The following is a 14680-nucleotide window of genomic DNA, read 5'->3' on the forward strand; positions in this document are numbered from 1 at the left end:
TATTACCATAACCGTTGTCTGTTTTCATTGTAAATATAACATATTTACCATAATGTAATTATAAGTCATCCATTCATGTACATTTGTAAATAAAGAATATAATCAGAGTGAATGAATAAATTGAGAATAACACCTTGGTTTGCAATATATTGTAGCTATATATAAGTACAGGTATCATGCCGTGGGTCAGGAAAATCAGGGGTTGATAGCATGAACACCTTTATTGATGAGACATGAAACCAAACATCTATCAGAGCACCATTCCTACTTTGCAACCTGTATGATCACCCAGTCATCTTTAATTGTTCATTGTTGTTGAAGGCCGTACTAAGCAATATTCCACCTACATGAAGATCATCTGTCGGGTCAATCATACATACACAATGCATACCTCCTTTTATCCGTCAAACATTACTGACTCGATATATTGATACTGTTTCATAAAAATGCTGATTACATAACGTTTGAGAAGACATAATGCATTGAAAATGATGCTTTTCGAAGAAATACATATACTTCAATACAATGAATTACTTTAGTAATCCATGTGTCGTGTTCGGTGCGTGTCAGTATGCTTTGATAGCATGTCAATGCATGTATATATATAATGTGATGCTTTGGTTATCTGACCATGACAATTTTAGTTTTAACAAACGACAAAACTAAAATACTGTGTTAATCACTACATTGTAATACATACGTAATTATTTCAGGGTTCATACACTAATTTTACAGTCCTTCATTCAGAAAAAAACCCTATTGTTCTGACATTTCAGAAGGCATTTATTCATGTTTGAAAATATATTAATTCCACGTAAATGCTTTATAAGCTATTTCATGAAGGTAATATATTTTCCATCGAATTTCGTCATACTCATTGTTCATATCATAAGATAACCGCACTGTACTTAGGTTGTAAATATGATGATTTGTCTCTTCATATCAATTATTGTATTTATGTAATGGTATATATTTATCGCAGTTTGATCTGTATAGGAAAGTGTCTATGTTATTGTTTTTATTTATATATTTTACCTATGTAAATAAACACCGCCTAATTCCATAGTCCTCTTTTTCTTTTCACGGATGACCCAGAACAGCAACATATTTCAGGATTAAACAGGGGAGTGCCATCTAACTGTTACATATGTGGCTTTAGATAATACATTTCCTGTGGTTTCATTTTCATTTCAGAAACATCTTGATATATTGGATACAGATACATGTGTTGTCAAAAGTATATTACAACGTTTAAACCATTACAACATAAATCAATGAAGTGAAAATACCGATAAAAAATAATGAACTCGGCCTCGTACTACTTCCTTTAACTATAGGAAGGAGTTAATCAATTCACGAATCACTCCCTGGAAGACAATATCGTATCCTGACCAATGGCAACAGCCATCAGAAACAAACGCAGGATCAAGACAAATTTTCATCAGCACGTGAATTTGATCAGACGCAGCCAAGACAGGGAATTACACGGGACATAATTTCTATTACTGATGTGTCAAAATTGGAATTTCGCTTCATTGTAAACCTTGAAGGCTCTTGTGAGGCCTTGAATGTTGTAACTGTCGTTATACATGTTCTGGCCCTGTACATAGATATGTACACAAATATGAATAACCTCATTGGTGTAAATAAAGCGTGCAGTGTATTAATTGATTGTTGAGTACTCTGTTGAAGGACAAGTGTATGTGTGAAGTTTGTACATACCTGTCATCGCTTCGACAATTACAGTCGCAACTATTCTCAGGTCGTTGGGAGAATACAGTTTTGTTATGGCGTCTTGAACACACTTATCACAGCGTGTCAGTGTAATGTATAGGAGAAATACAGAAAGTGACGAAAGCCGTAGCCGTTTGTCTTTTAAGAGAACACGTGAAGTCTGTCTCACAGCTAGTGAGACAGATTATTTTCCCTACTGCTTAGCCCTCCCTGGTGATAAAGCCCTAAATGAAGCAAGAGTAGATTTCTCCAGGTTCTGAATCACTTGTCTCCCTGCGGATCCTTTCCAATTTAAATGGGTTTACTTGTTACAATCAAAATTGTTCAGAGAAAAAACGTTAGTCTAGTTTTGGCGTGGTGTCTCGTAAGACAAGGAACGAAACATATCAACGAGAGCCCAGGTCTAGAATACGTGGCAAGTCTAGGTTATCACACGTCCTGACAATAAAGGAGTCCCCAGGGCTCCTTTCTTTATATTTTATCATTGTATTTCAGGAAGAATGTTTTCCTGTGTATGCTGGTTCATCAAAATCAGGGTGAACATTGGACTCGAACCAGGGACAATGGCTCAGCTGTATCACTCACACATGAGTGTGAATATCTACGCTATATATTACTTTACCACATGTGCTAAGGGGCTTAACTAACTAGTAATACAGGTGTATGTCATCACTGATGCTCACAGCATCACCAGCTGGAATACAACATACATATGTATCTGCCACGTACCTTGTCACTTTTGTTGAGGAAGGAACACATGTGTGCAGTCATGTATCCTGTAACAAAAACAAATCTAAATCTGACCTTCTTCTTTTTTAATCTAAATTTACAGGTTCTCATCTCGTTCATTTCTTCATATGCATAACTGATTAGATTAACCATTTTGACGAAGTCTCAATTAAGCAACACGCAAAGTTATCTCCAGAAAACAAAAACATTACATCAAAAGTTATCTGTACAAACCGACAGGCTCCCATAATCTCAACTAACATTCACGAAAAAATCAACTGTAGTGTCACAGCGTATGTTTTATGATTGTCAAACGATAAATCAGCAAAAACGCCACATTATCAGGAATCACTTGATGTATATTTATGTAAATCGAGATAAGTATAAGTGGCTTGCCACCCCATGTATTTCAGCCAATTTTATCTGCCCCTCCTTACTTGGGATTTTTAGGCCTCTCGAGTTGCGACTCCATCGGCAGGGGGCGCTGATTGTGACGAGACAGATGATATCCGTATGAGTGGTAGCGCCAAGGGGGATAATGTGAGATGGCTTCAAACCATATCAACTTTTTAAAATGTATTTTTGTGTGATCCAACATGGCGTGTTGTAGGGTGATAATGGGCTGAGGATATTATATCTGATTGGTGTCAACATCTGTTTTGTGCTGGACGTGGGAGATGATATTGTTTTCGGGTACACTTCGCTAATTATCAGAGATCCATTCAAACAATTGTCAACATAGTTCGCTTTTTACATCACATAAAATCTGTTTTTGTGGATAATCGACACTTCTTATTCTCTGCGCCGACGTTGACGATTATCATCGAATAATCGTGACAATGTATTACACGTATTGATCTCAGAATGTACCGTGTGTATGGTGTGTTTCCGAGTACATGTATTTAAATAAAAAGTGTTGGTCAAGAAGGTCTGGATTCTCAAAATACATGAAGCATCCTCTGGAGTATGGGCTGGTCCTCCCAGAAAACATCATCCAAAACAGAAATCGCGCGGTCCATACGCCTAACCTCGTTCAACCAGAGCCACGTTAAGGTTACTCGCAACAATTATACTCCGCTGTTTGGTGTGTTTTTTTTCCAGGAAAATGTCGACAGTTACAGTAAAGGAACACGTTCGTCTATATTTGTTAAAACACGTTAGGTGAATTTAACATTAGTGGGACAGAGCAAAAGGAAATAGACACCTTAAGGAAGGATTTGACCAAACGATTACAAAAATAACGATATCGGTACTGTCCGGAAAACACTCTCCACAATATCCTGGATGTGCAGCTAAACCGAATGTTCTGTCCCTCTTACCACTGATCACCGGTTCAGGAAACATCAGTGGTCACCAAGTGATCAGGGTCGTGTAACTCCTGGACGGTCTCTTCACTATATCTGATTTCTTGCTGTCCAGAATTGCCAATATTTCGGCAAACCTCAGAGTAATATAGCGTTCAGTCATGGTATGGAACCAGAAACATTGGTGTGCGATAATTAATGCGTCAGTGTAGAGTATTCTACAACATCATCACATAGACGACACTGCCAGTGTCACGACACATCTGTATCACACCACGTAACTGCTGCTGATTCATACAGAGGACCCTCTCTGTACACACACCCATAACATTCTGGTCACCAAAATACTTACAGTTTCAACATCCACACACAGATGATAAACATAAACGTGTTTCGTGTGACAAAAGAATGAACATTCACCAGGGAATTAAAATGTGTATTTTTTATCAAATGAAACTGCAATTTAAAGGTCACATGCAACCAAAAAATCAAACATAATTAAAACACATTTATCACTTATTCATGACATATAATATACATTGCTGCTTTTAAAAAAACAAATAAACAAAATTATAAGCGTACAATCGCGATTCAAAAGTGCAATATTTTGTACTTGGGCTTACTTCCCTCTAAACGAAGCCCTCGGGAGACCGAACCCAGTCATAGCGGGTGGATATGCACTCAAGTGTAACGACGGCTTCCGATTGGCTGTTCTATTTGCTGACATGCTGAGGGTTCATTGTGTGTACAGAAAGATGATCTGTTTGATGGGCATTTTCGAAGTATAGCCAGTCACAAGAAAGTTTATGGATAACAACTTCTTTTTGTGTACTTGATGCGTCGTTTCAGTATGGATTCATATACTGTTGTCAAGCAAAATCATATACACGAAAAGAAATCGTTATCCATGAAGAATGTATATAGAGATGTTGGGTTTAGAAAATACATGTTCTCTGAATTTGCGCTCGATCCAATTAAAAATCATGTCAGTAGAGATGGTAAACTACTGCGTGGCTGGAATCTGTCATTCGTCCAAGTACAAACCAGGACTTGAATCTGACAAGGGTCTGCACAAGTTTCTGTCAGATCCAGTCATCCGAAAAAAAAATTAATGTAGCTTGTTTGCAACCCAGACATAAAAACATGTCATGTGTATCACACGTGCCTAATTACATATTGTGGCAGACTCGGGACTCGGGTGCACGCGTCATAAATCAACTTATCTTCTTTATGTCGTATAGTCAGATAGGTGTTAAGTTCAAATTGCACGTGGTCAATGATTGTTCAAAGCTGTGTATTGCATGTTGTCTTTAGCAGACAGGCAGACAGACACATAGGTGTGAATAAACCAGACACTGAGCTTTCTCTGTGACAGAGACTGCTTACCACAATCAACAAGTTGTTTTACGTAACGAGTAGAGTATGTACTTGTTTGTGTACACAACCAAGACTAGACTACTGCTCACGACCTCAGACGCTGGGCATGAATACTGTTTCAAGCTCCGCAAACCTATTCACCGCGCATGCGTTATGGACGCAGCGCAGCACTGTTGTTGAAACCAGTTTTCCCCCCATCGCTGGGGGGAATTTAGTGAAACGTTTGAACTCCGATTTCGCGGGCTTTTTTGTTTCATCGCGTTTTTTTCAACTTTATAGGTTGAATTAGCATTTTTTATGATTTGTTTCGGTAAGTGCACATCGAAAGGTACCAGAATCTGCAAATTTGTATTTTACGTTGCATGTGACCTTTAACCGAGACGAATCAGAAGGTTTAAATGTAAATGTTTTAAAGCGAAGTTAATACAGGCACGAGTACCCCAGTGATCCATATATTGACATATACACCTGCCTTTGTCATGATTTACCTCTGAACAAAGCTGTAGTTAGATGTATTACTCATATATGTTGTTGTTTGTCAACATAGCATTTAATATTTGTGTTATTTTGGTCTGTTCGGAACATTCAGTGCTTGTTCTCTGATTCTAAGTGTCAAGTTCTGTTGCAAAACCGAAGGTCTGTCTCACATGCCTGAACCATATTATTTTCCCTACTGCCTAGCCATCCCTGCGAAGCCCGAAATGAAACAAGTCAAGATTTCAATCTCCCACATAACCTTTTTCGATTTAAATGGGTTTATTTGTTAGCTTCAAATATATATTTTTCGGGAACTAAGCGTTTGTCTTGTCAGACTCCATATGTACGATCAGAGAAATGTTCGCTGTGTTTTAGAAATGCTTCCTCGCCTGCAAGAAATGACAAAGACAGAAAATATCCGTTATAATTATCGATAACTTTTGTTAAAACAAATGGGAAACGGTTTTACATTTCCAAGCGGATGATATGCTTTCTAACATGTTTTATTACCCGACCATTGTTATCAACAAGCGGCATGTTCATCTCTGACAAGTTTCAATTTGTTATGTAACACAGTCTGATTATGTCTTTTAAAACCTACTAGGCGAGTCTCAGGTCTTTCTTCGAGACCACATATCACCATTTAACTGCTGCTTATCTTCACGTACGTTTGCACTTGAGCGGATTTTAAACCACTCAAGTTGTTAACTGGCTTCGAGTCGCAAAGATAAAACGAATTTTCATATTTCAAGTATTTCATTTGGCGTTTTACTGGCCCAATCTCATGTACATATCTACTGTTAAGTGTTGTTCAACATAAATATTTTCCAAATCAGTTCAATCTCCCACTCTTTGCCAAGCAGCTGTTCCCACTTAAGCAGTTACTGTCAACACGTGCGCCTTAGATCTCCTTGGCAGGAGAATTGGAAACGAGGTCCGCCATTTTGAAAATGGCGGGGCGGATAAACAGTGCAGAATTAATTACATTGAATGGGGAAATTTGTTTACTGTCCCAGCCAGTTCTTTCCAACGTGTAAATTGAATGTCGCAGTGAAATAGACAACCCCGGAAACATCCATCATCCTGTGTAGGAGGAAATGGTCTGGCATGTTTCCCTGGAATAGACAGACATCTTGTTTCCGAACAAACGGACTATAGGTTTCACTCTGGTATTTACACATGCTATTAATTTAATAAACAACGTTTAAATTGTGATCTAAGTTGATGCTTATTTCAAAGTTTCAAGCACGTATATCTCAGAGATACACGATGATAAATCAAGAATGAAATAAAATATACCCTACATGTTAACACCTACATACGTGTAAATGTATTATCAAAATATAATATTAAATTATACAAATAAAATAGAATGTCGGGTGTATTTTTGTAGATTACGCACGATTAAAGTCTCAGGGGATATCTAACAGGCATACAGCTATGGAAACTAGCTTGTCTGAAACACTGACATCTCGATTTGTTTTTGCAGACCTCGAGAAAATGAAATTTTACTGCAGGTTGGTTCTATTTTTAACTACACGGGCATTTTTAGTGAAAATGTAGGTGTTAAAAGGCTCTCTATATATTGATATTATGTATACCACCTTTCGCTTATATCAAGTATTTGTAGCTGTCTCACTGGAGGTTCTGATTATGTATATTTTGCACACAAAGATCGTATATGTTTACAAACAACATCGTACAGCTGTAATATGTCTTTGAAAGGCATTTAGCTCTGCTTAGGGATTTCTTATGAATATGGAAACGGTTTTGTCGCATTTATTTTAAACATTGTACAACTGTACCGAATCGAACTTGGATCAAGACGAGAGAAATCGTAAACAGTTTTGCTACTCCATCACCACAGCTAAAAGATGTTGCAAACAGCGAAATTATCGCACAATCCCTACGTCTACTTCTAGTTAGACAACAGTTACCATACTGGGAACATGCAGTCTCGATTAACGGGGCTTCTCGGCATACTAATATAGAGTTGGGTGTGGAATGTTTCAACATGAAATGCACTTGAAACAAGGCGGTCCATCATCCATCTGTCACAACACACTTTCCGCGCGCTCACGTAACCCCGACTTCAACGCAGCTGTAATTAATACACATATACAGGAACCGTCCTGGGGAGATATCTATCAGCTGAGTGCATGTCACTATCACGCTATGTAATCACTAGCGTATGCCTACAGACGAAACAAAGTTTATCTGCTCTTGTATTGGCAATGTCAGGGTTGCGCACGGTGTCAAAATAGAGAGGTCTTATTGTATTAACCGGTGGTTTACATACGTTAAGAGTTAATGTTCTCGTCTACCTATCAGCAAACATGATAAACTGTCTTCAAATATTAAGAAATGACATGTGTGTAGCACTTTCTTATTGACGATTGATTCTGAATGTATTCCCCTTCGTCAGACTTCGTGTCCCGAGTTCTGCACTGTTGCTAAAACGGCCGGCGTTAACGTACTCAGTACGTATATGTTATACTTGTTTATGTTCGATTATACAAATACATTATACATACAGCATCAGGAGGTACAGACACCTGATGGAGGAAGCCAAATGTTGGAAACTTGTTGGAAGTAGTGAAATGTCGGAAGGTTCGTGAATCAAATACATCTTCCTTAATATGTCGTCTCATTTGATGTCGTCAACATTGATGCGACGCACATTCATGAAGCCATTCTCTAGAATAGACAAACGGGAAGCAAAACTGCTTTCAGTTATGCTTACTTACAAAGCACCCACGTTCTTTAATTCTCTAAAAGTAGTATACTTGCAAGCTGAGTATAAAGTTTGTTGGTCAACCATAAAAGAAATGATACAACAGAATATTTGTTATTTGTAGACTTGGATCCCATTTTCATAATTAGATGTACTAGCTGCTGCTTTTATTTACACGTCCAAGTCAATGTGACGTGAGGTAGGTTCCACTGCACAGCCGGTGATGGAGGACACCATGTAACTCCATGTGTTACTGGAAGTCACACGTTGTGCATATAGAAGCTTGTTTCCGACAGAAATGACCCCTTGTCTATGCTTATTACACTGCCCAGCCCCTACTGTTATCTAACGGTCAAGTGGTCAATCGATCAAAGTCACGTATTGCATCAACACTATAACACACCATCAAGTCAGTATGTAAATTTCACTCAGTCACATACTGGTCCTATTTACAACGTGTTTCGTTATCTTAGTCATACCAAACGCACCGCATGGAACAGCTAACTCGCAGATCAGGGCGATTAGGTTGCGATTAGATTAGCTCTTAATTTGTACCCCCAAACCACATTAAGTCGAACCAGCAATTTTCAACACCCATGAATCAAGAGCTGGTCTCAAGTGGTCATTACCGCCGATCGGTAAAGACCGAGCGTTGTGACGTCATAGTTGTTACGTCATTGCTATTGAATACTGAGTGACATCCCTCGAGGCTTTAAAACGTGTCTGTTGGACATAGCGTCTGGTAGCGTCAATACGGGATCTATATTTAGATGATTACAATGGAGAAGAGAGTTCTATGAGATTTAACACCTTCTTGTGGTGTTTAATGAAGTTTGGCTGTGGTCTGTGATTAAAACGACGTTAGCGTCAGTGATATTGATGACGGGGGAGAGGGGAGAGGACGCGGGGGTCAGGGAGTAATAGTGGGGATTAGTTGGGATAGAGGAAGAGGCGAACCACTGATCGCTCAGCTATATCTGATTCCCTGGTCAGTTCAGGTTAGCCATTAATTTACCTGGAAATAATTTAAATCCATGTGACACATATACTTATTTCCTTATCAGTTTTGATGTTTTCACATTCTTTTCATCGACATTTTGCTCATTAATAGGTGCAGAGGAAGGGCATTTCAAATCCAGTCGTGCGTTATGTCTTAATGCAGACTTAAACAGTTGGTGTTTGAGTGAGTGGTTGAGTGGTTGAGTGGTTGAGTGAGTGAGTGAGTGAGTGAGTGAGTGGTAGACTGTGAATGTCCAACCTTTGCACTACTTTGGTGACAGTTTAAGGATCCTAATCGATCGAACCTGGAATTCGAACCCAGACCAGTGGTTCCTGTATGCAGGCCTACAGCCTAAAAGTATTCTAATATCGCGTTATGAATATAGCTGCTCTGTATCATGAAATAAACATAGGTAATCCATCAACATGCACTTTGTGTGTATTTCACGGTTTTTATTCCACATTCCACACCTGCCGATGGGGCGGTGCCAGAAACACCTTCCGAAGTGTCGGTGTACGAAAAACGTTCCGATGTGTTTGTTTCTGAATTACCATCCGAGGTGTTTGTTTCTGAATTACGTTCCGGTATGTCCGTACCCGAAATACCTGATGATGCTTCGGTGTCTGAAACTCTTCCGTTGTGTCGGTGTCTGAAACTCTCTTCCGTTGTGTCGGTGTCTGAAACTAACTCTCTTCTGTTGTGTTACTTTTTGAAATGGCTTCCGGACTTCATACAAATACAGTATTTGTTCACACCAAAGAGACACATGATGTCGTATAATGTAAACGTGGCCAAATTTAAGCCGAACTGCAATATTCACAACCTGACTCTGTGTGAAGCAAATTTGCTGGCAATCTGAATACGAGATGCCAGGGTCTTCAGGCTAGACATGTCTATCTCTCAATGAAGTGTAGAAACTCACAATGGAAAGCGATATATTTTGAGGGTCATTTTCTAGGTTTTAATATGGTGGAATGGCCCTCGGAGAATACTTCATCGCCTCGTTGGAAATTCTATAAGAATAACCAGTTCGTGTACCCAGGGAAACCTCGTTATTCCAGAATCCCCATGCATGAGGACATATGTCAGTAAGTCTGATTGTACTCAGCTTTTCGCAAACACTCAAAGTCATTTGTATTTTAGCAAATTCATAAACACATCAACATGATATATTCGGGATCGTATAACAAAGTGTTCTTGTGAGTATGGAAATGGCCTTGTCACATTTATTGATATTAAGAACATATGTTATCGTCACGGTTTATTTACGGGCTTGAATCCATATCTACAACTACTTATACTGTTCGAAATCAGCTGGCGTCATCACTTATGTTCAAATATTCTTCACAGCTATTTTGCTTTTCACCTAATGGAATCTGTATTTCAGTAGACGTTGACAGCGGACTGTCCTAGCTTGTACCAAAGCTGCATGTATGTCATTCTATAATACGTTAAAGAGGCAAGTCCACATGAGCGGACGGGGACGCCAGACTGTTAAGAGTGTTATACTTCTTTTAGAAATTGTCATTTAAACTATTAATTATTGCTTTAGAGATATGTGCAAATCTAAAAGCGGACTAGCGGCCATATCAACAGAAAGTATTCAAAATGTGTGCATACCATTTTGAATATGGCAACTATATTTTTCGTATGCACAGAAGCTGGTGGTGACAACTCGATGGATGTTTGGTTGTTTTATTTTTATTCTGTATGAATTCTGTAAATTTGCACATATGCGGACATCCATCGTGATGATGTGTACAGTTTGGTCAATGGACATGTAATATTAATGACTGTCGATTTTTCTACTGACAACATTGTCCTTCTCTCATTATTCTAATGACCACTGGTCCATTCCATATCACCATTACTCAAACTTGACACCTTTCCAACGATCCCAACAACACATGTTACGATCACATTCACTGTCATCATGGGGGGTATCACGTGACACCATGCACTCGAGAGAAATCAATCACGTGACAACACCTCCACCAATAATGGTCACACGATGTTATCGGAACTGTCTACGCGTCACTCGGCGTAGGAAGCAGTTTCACTTTTATTCCGAATAATGCTATCACTTAATCTCGGAAGACATCTATTCAGCTCGTACATTTCGTTGTCAATAGCGTGTTAATTTCAAGGTCTGCAGGTTCCTCGTCAGGCAGGGAGTGGACTGTCATATCATCACTGCCAATTTCCTCACCCCAACAATTGACATCGACTGTACGCAATTTAATACAGTTGTCAAAATATACAGAACCGAGGCTTAAATGAACAAAGGCTGGCCCCAATCGAGCAAAGGAGTGGTATTCTACTCTGATTGAGCGACCGCTGCATGGATGGTAGTAATCTAGAAATTGAATGCTATCTTGTCATCACATGGTCAATATCATTATAAAATCTGCTATATTTCAGCCTGAAGGTTGATAGCATCTCACTGGGCCGGTGTAGTGTTACATGTCGACTAGTCATTCGGCACTACACCGGTAAACATGGTATGACTCATGGTCAGTTTTTTAAAAGAAAAAAAATTCTGTACTATGGCAGAAAAAAACTCACAAATATGTTATCAATAGACATATTCTGGGTGCTGTCTCCATGGTCAGGCGTACAGGAATGTGAATCCAGGTACGTGTCGGGACAGGTTAAATAAATTCCTGTCATTTGAAAATATTTCAAAGGTCGTTTTCCTCATGCTTTATCAAAACAACATTTCACTGTAAGGTTAATACCCACTCGTAACAAGGGGGTGGGCTCTTCCATGGTTGATAAGTTCCCTCTGTATATAATAACGGTAGAAATCCAGTCATATACATACTAGCATTAAATAATGCAGTATGGACGAGGCCAATCAGAGAAGAACGATCCATAGTATCAGGATTCGAAGACATGGCAGCAGGATACGAAGACAAACAGTTTACCAACTCCCCGAGGCTTCAATGTTCGTGTATATTGTCACCATACGTAGCCAGCGGGGATATATCTCGCTACCTGAACATGTAAATTCAGAAACCGACTGTGACGTGTGTTTTTACTTTTGGTAGTGACCAAAATGTCGTGCGTCTGTGAAGATTTTCAACTTCAAACCTACAACATACGTTGTCCCAGGTTTAACGCAGCGATCACTTGGGTTCACGTTCTTCAGAATCGTCTAATGCGTCGCCACAAACCTTTCAATATACTGCATAGCAACCCCCTAAAATAATTTTTATTAATCAAACAATAGACTCTAAAACACCCGATGCGCTTGTTATTACAACTTAATCCCCTTGTTTATTGGCTTCAACACCAGTCTTAGTCTCCCACTGTCCTCTCCCTAGTATGTACCGGTTCTTGTCACGTCTTTTCGACTTGTGTCTTCATTCTGGCTGTGATTTCGCTGAGGTTTTCGCTCTGAATACTATCCAAAGGTTGTCGGCACCATGTGCAAGAGTAGTGTACATGTAGGTCATCTCAAGCCTCCTACGCACACATTTAAAACTCTGTGAATTAGGGAGTGATTTTCACTATCAGCAATATTCTAGGGACATCTCAGCACCCACCACCAGGAATCGAACCCGGGCTTTCGACAAACGCTGTAACTGCAACGTTACAATCTCCAATCTCCTCTGCAAAACTATATCAACATGAATTCTGTCCCACGCTGTTACCAGAGTGTGGTGTAGCCAAATATAATCAAAAGTTTCCTTCCTCATATTAAGGTGAGTGTTATATTATCAGCACATACTGCAATGTGTAAAAGCAGTTCGGATTGAAACTGGTCTTCAGCTACCCCTGCTTGTCGCACAAGGCGATAACACTGGATATGCAGGCTCCCTAATCTAGCATAAGCTTGTCATCGTGTACAAATTGACTGTGTCAGTGCTCATGACGTCAATCACTGGATTGTCTGCTTAAGACTCAACACACATACCTGGAATATGACTAACCAAACCACAATCAAGACAAAAATGGTGTTTCCAAAATATTGACATAAACGGCCTAAATCCGTACTCACTCATTTTTATACACGGGCATAGGGCTTTTCTTGAAGTTGAAGCGTTTTCAATACATTCTAGTTATTTGTAAAATGTTCTCGGAATGTGACAATAAGGCAGGGCGTCAAGTAACTGTACTAGTTTGCGTGCACTAGGACATCGTTTTATGATCACTGTTGCAATATTTATGTTGAAATTGCTCGTCTCGACGTGTATGATGACGACACCACTTTAACCATTATATGCCTCATACAATACACACATCACATTACCCTTTAAGTACCTTGTCCTGCCTTTGAATATCAACATGATTAAACAAGTTTCCAACAAAAGCACAACCGAAATGCCAACAAAAGCTCACACGAGCATAAACCAGGACACCATTAGCACCGGAGCTCTTATTCAGATTTTATTGCCAAAATATTCACCAAGCTAAGAATGTCGAACTTCATTCAAGAGGAGTCGTGTGACAAAATGGATATTAGATTTAGGAACAAAACATAGACTTGCCATCTCGCCTGTTGATAAATCATATTTTGATAATTTATGCTTAATAACTATTGATAACGTTTGGGCTTATTCATAATATTTACTCACTGGAACTGAGGTCTTCCGCGTGCGTGACTGACATAATCTCCCGCCACCTGCGAGTGTGGATGTTTGGTAAGAGATAAAATGTCTAACCGCCAAGAATTAAAGACTGTGTGGGATTTCTCATCGATTTTGACATAGCTTATTTAACACATAATTATATATCAGACTGACGGGTCGTACAAGTTCTGCTTTAACAGATGATATGTCGTGGTGTAGGTATCTGTGTCCTCCATCGTTGACAACGAGCCTTTGATCAGTTTTACAATGCAAACAATATTGATGGCAAATACAGTTCCTGAGTTCCTAAATATATTTGACAGTGGTGAACAAATGTGAGTTCAAAGTCATCATTGACCTCTATGTAGCCTCAAATACCGGTATGAGATAAAACTTATCCTCCAAACAGTAAAATGATCACCGCCACTAAAATGTTACCGAGTTATAACCATTCTTGATAACGGAATTCTTTACGTCTAGTGATATATTACCTTTACCACGTAAAGACATAATAAGTGACGAGCAACAAGGACGACCTGGAAAAAAACACATTACTGTTATAGCTTCTTACAAACATTGATTTACGTGGCTGTCAGTCATAATCATGTGGTGCAATTACCTACACTTGTAAATATAATATTAATATATTTCAAACACATAGCACTGATGTACGACATGTACGACAGAATATAGTTATACTTACCCCCTCCATTGTCGTTTCTTTATCTACAGATATTGTCATATTTGCAAC

This window comes from Haliotis asinina, chromosome 2 (assembly GCF_037392515.1).
Source record: "Haliotis asinina isolate JCU_RB_2024 chromosome 2, JCU_Hal_asi_v2, whole genome shotgun sequence".
Classification (NCBI taxonomy): domain Eukaryota; kingdom Metazoa; phylum Mollusca; class Gastropoda; order Lepetellida; family Haliotidae; genus Haliotis; species Haliotis asinina.